This window comes from Hibiscus syriacus, unplaced genomic scaffold, assembly GCF_006381635.1.
Source record: "Hibiscus syriacus cultivar Baekdansim isolate YM2019G1 unplaced genomic scaffold, ASM638163v2 tig00111445_pilon, whole genome shotgun sequence".
NCBI lineage: Eukaryota > Viridiplantae > Streptophyta > Magnoliopsida > Malvales > Malvaceae > Hibiscus > Hibiscus syriacus.
The window spans coordinates 1,085,460-1,090,825 of record NW_024063096.1 but is presented as its reverse complement, the minus strand read 5'-3'; the positions used below and the strand labels follow the sequence as shown (position 1 = coordinate 1,090,825).

At 34.8% G+C, this 5,366-nt stretch overlaps 1 pseudogene; it reads left to right on the top strand.

The window, feature by feature from the left end:
* Positions 1-555: 555 nt before the first annotated feature.
* On the top strand, positions 556-4,803 carry LOC120163428 (annotated as a pseudogene).
* The last annotated feature ends 563 nt before the right edge of the window (positions 4,804-5,366 follow it).

Sequence of the window (5,366 nt, the reverse complement as noted above, 5' to 3'; positions counted from 1 at the left end):
CGTTGTAGATCGATACATTGTTATAAAGAATCGACACTTTATAGGCGATAAAACTGCTTTTCTTTTAAATTCATAGAGTGTCGATACTTATATTAAAGTATCGAGACTTTCAATATATCCGGTAGCGCTTTACCGGTTTTGTCATATTTTTTCATGTTATATCGTTATGGATCGATATATTTTTATAAAGTATCGACACTTTACGGTCGCTAAAATTGTTTCTCTTTTAAATTCACAAAGTGTCGATACTTATATTAAAGTATCGACACTTTCAATATATCCAGTAGCGCTTTACCGGTTTTATCTTTTCGTGACCGGTTTTGTCATTTTTTTTATGTTATATTGATGTGGATCGATACATTTTTATAAAGTATCGACATAAACCGACAAACTAAGTTTGCCGGTTGCCAAATTTTTTAATATTTCTTCATGATTTATACCTAATACATTATTATTATTTAATATTTCCGATAGCGCTAAACCGAATTTATTAAATATCTTTTAATGTATCTGGTAACGCCGTATATTAGTCGGTTTTTCCTGAGACAATCCCCAATTTCCATGTACGTCCAAGCTTCATCTTTTACTCCAAAATTCTCTCTTTATCTCTTATCTCTGCAATTTTGTTCACGATTATTAATTCTGGATTTTCGTTGATTTCTCTTCAACTTGTAAGTTTCAGCCTCATTTTCAGTATTTGTTGGAAGATCAAATGTGATCCTTGATCGTGTATGTTTGCAAATTTGATGCTTTTAGATTAATTGAGATCGTTTTTTGATCTGGGTATTTCTTAGTGTTCTAGGATCTGTTCTTAAATGTCATAAAATTTCATGTCCTTGATTGGATTGCTTTTTTATCTGTTGCTTATGCTGCACTTATTGCTTGTTAAATTGGATCTGGATCTCTTTCCCTTGTATATATAAGCTGAAATAAATGCTAGGGGAAATTCAAACCAAAACAAATTTAATAAATATCTACATACACACACATACATATGTATGTATGTATGTATGTATGTATGTATGTATGTATGTAGGTATGTATGTATGTATGTATGTATGTATGTATGTAGTATGTATGTATGTATGATGTATGTATGTATGTATGTATGTATGTATGTATGTATGTATGTATGATGTATGTATGTATGTATGTATGTATGTATGTATGTATGTATGTAGGTATGTATGTATGTATGTATGTATGTAGTATGTATGTATGTATATGTATGTATGTAGTATGTTGTATGTATGTATGTATGTATGTATGTATGTATGTATGTATGTATGTATGTATGTATGTATGTATGTATGTATATGTATGTATGTATGTATGTATGTATGTATGTAGGTATGTATGTATGTATGTAGTATGTATGTAGGTATGTATATGTATGTATGTATTATGTATGTATGTATGTATGTGTGTATGTATGTGTATGTATGTATGTATGTAGTATGTATGTATGTATGTATGTATGTATGTAGTATGTATGTATTGTATGATGTGTATGTATGTATGATGTATGTATGTATGTAGGATGTATGTGTATGATGTATGTAGTATGTATGTAGGTATGTATGTATGTATGTATGTTATGTATGTATGTATGTAGTATGTATGTATGTATGTATGATGTATGTATGTATGTATGTATGTATGTATGTATGTATGTAGTATGTATGTAGTATGTATGTATGTATGTATGTAGTATGTATGTATGTATGTATGTATGTATGTATGTATATGTATGTATATGTATGTATTTATGTCTGTATGTATGTATGTATGTATGTATGTATTAGTATGTATGTATGTATGTATGTATGTATGTATGTATGTGTATGTATGTATGTATGTATGTATGTATGTGTATGTATGTATGTATGTATGTAGTATGTATGTATGTATGTAGGTATGTTGTATGTATGTATGTATGTATGTATGTATGTATGTATGTAGTATGTATGTATGTATGTGTCTGTATGTATGTATGTATGTATGTAGGTATGTATGTATGTATGTATGTATGTATGGTATGTATGTATGTATGTATGTATGTATGTGTATGTATGTATGTATGTATGTATGTATGTATGTATGTATGTATGTATGTATGTATGTATAGATGTATGTATGTATGATGTATGTATGTATGTAGTATGTCTGTATGTATGTATGTATGTATGTATGATGTATGTATGTATGTATGTATGTATGTATGTATGTATGTATGTATGTATGTATGTATGTATGTATGTATGTTGTATGTATATGTTGTAGTATGTATGTATGTATGTATGTATGTAGATGTATGTATGTATGTATGTATGTATGTATGTATGTATGTATGTATGTATGTATGTATGTATGTATGTCACAATGTGATTTGATTGCACTGATGATATTATCCACCTATGCTCTTTGTTGATATGTTTTTTAAGGTTGATTTGCTTACATAGTTTCCAGGTGCTTTCTTGTATGTTTTTTCTTTACCTGGTTTGGATTTGCATAGTATCATGTTTTTTATGTTTAGTCATAGTTCTGGGTTTATATTTTGTGTATTTGTTTATGCAAGTTGGTGCTGATTTATTATATTTTCCATAGTTCTGAAATTAGGTTGTATTTCTTCTTTTTGTAGAATTAATATGGCTTCTTATACGCCCAAGAATATCCTGATAACTGGGGCTGCTGGGTTTATTGCATCTCATGTTGCCAATCGGCTCGTTCAAAACTATCCGGACTACAAGATTGTTGTACTTGATAAGCTAGATTACTGCTCGAACCTTAAAATCTAATTCCTTCGAAGTCATCCCCAAACTTAAGTTTGTGAAGGGGACATTGAAAGCGCTGATCTTGTTAACTATCTGCTTATCACTGAGTCTATTGACACGATAATGCACTTTGCGGCTCAAACTCATGTTGATAATCATTTGGGAACAGTTTTGAGTTTACGAAGAACAATATTTATGGCACTCATGTCCTTCTTGAAGCCTGCAAAGTCACTGGTCAGGTCAAGAGGTTCATTCATGTAAGCACTGATGAGGTTTACGGGGAGACAGACAAGGATGCTGTTTTTGGAAACCATGAGGCTTCCCAACTTCTCCCGAAAAATCCGTATTCGGCAACAAAAGCCGGTGCTGAAATGCTTGTTATGGCATATGGCAGGTCATATGGATTACCGGTTATTACAACCCGTGGAAACAATGTTTATGGTCCCAATCAGTTCCCGGAAAAACTAATTCCAAGTTATCCTATTGGCAATGAGGGGGAAGGTTCTTCCAATTCACGGGGATGGTTCTAATGTGAGGAGTTATTTATACTGTGAGGATGTCGCTGAGGCATTTGAGGTCGTTCTTCACAAGGGTGAAGTTGGCCATATTTATAATATTGGCACAAAGAAGGAAAGGAGAGTGATTGATGTAGCCACAGATATATGCAAACTTTTCTCGATGGATCCTGAGACAAGCATCAAGTATGTCGAAAACAGACCATTCAATGACCAGAGGTTTTCTTGATGATCAGAGATTGAAAAATTGGGATGGTGTGAGCGAACTGTATGGGAAGATGGGTTGAAGAAGACCATAGAATGGTACACCCAAAACCCTGATTGGTGGGGTGATGTGAGTGGCGCGCTGCTACCACACCCGAGAATGTTGGTGATGCCTGGTGGTAGACACTTCGATTTGAGGAAGTAAAAGAGACATCATATGTAAGTGGTCCTAATCAGACCCAAATGGTGGTTCCAAGCCCCAAGGGCGGTAGCTCTCCCCAGAAGCATTCCTTGAAGTCTTGATCTATGACAGGACTGGCTGGAGGGGGTTTACTGGTCAGTTATGTGAGAAACAAGGTATTGCCTTCGAGTATGGGAGAGGACGCTTGGAAGATCGCTTATCGCTTAAGGCAGATATCCGAAATATAAAGCCGACCCATGTTTTTAATGCTGCTGGTGTTACCGGAAGACCTAATGTTGATTGGTGTGAATCTCACAAAACAGAAACAATTGGCACTAATGTTGTTGGTACTTTAACCTTAGCAGATGTTTGCAGAGAGCGTGGGCTTTTGATGATGAATTTTGCTACCGGATGCATATTTGAGTATGATGCTGCACATCCGCAGTGCTCTGGCATTGGGTTTAAAGAAGACAAACCCAATTTCATCGGTTCCTTTTATTCAAAAACCAAAGCTATGGTAACTACATTGGACATCCTTCATTAGATTTCTATTTTATTTGTTAATTTATGTCTTGAGTGTGCTCATAATCTATCTCCAATCTTTTCCAGGTTGAAGAGCTGCTGAAAGAGTATGACAATGTCTGCACCCTCAGAGTTAGAATGCCGATCTCATCCGATCTAAACAATCCCCGTAACTTCATCACCAAGATCTCGCGTTACAACAAGGTGGTTAACATTCCCAACAGCATGACGATCTTGGACGAACTATTACCGATATCGAGATGGCAAAGAGGAACTTGAAAGGCATATGGAACTTCACAAACCGGAGTCGTGAGCCACAATGAGATCCTGGAGATGTACAAGACTTACATTGACCCCGAGTTTAAGTGGGTGAACTTCACGTTGGAAGAACAAGCCAAGGTGATAGTCGCACCCCGAAGCAATAACGAGTTGGATGCATCCAAGTTGAAGCAGGAGTTCCCTGAGTTGCTATCAATCAAAGAATCACTGATTAAGTATGTCTTTGAACCCAACAAGAGAACCTGAGAATATTAAGCTTCCCTCATTTGTTACTGTCATCTTTCACCACATTAATTTTACTCAAAACTATATGAGACATATATGTTGCTTGGAAATATGATTGTCCAAGTGTCCTAGAAAAAACTGAAAACTTTGTGTTCGATACATACTCGTTCCGACACGCATACTCGAGTTCGAGTAACACAAGTATTTAGGTTTTTCTTCTTTCATCCTTTTTAGTTGCAACAGAGCTGTATCCTAGTTTGTTTGAGAACTTCTATAGCAAATTTTGTTATCTTAATGCATGCAGGCGTATTTTTTGTAGATTTTGGCTTTTAACACTCTTGTACTAATGCACTTGATATTGTACGTGGAATTTATATAATACATTTTTAGATTTTTATACACTTAACATTGATTTTTCTTATATTCCTATAATGAATTATATGCGGTACACCTATCACATTCTGTAGGTAGGTATGTAAAATCAGGTAATCATTCAGGTTTCAGTCGAATCTTATCAGGTCGGGTAAAATCAGAGATACATGACAAGTCAGGTAAATTTGATGCTTCAACTCAGATCAGGTCGGGTCTAGGTCAAATCAGGTCGGATTCAGGTCAAATCAGGTCGGGTTTAGGTCAAATCAAGTCGGGTTCATGTCAAATCAGGTC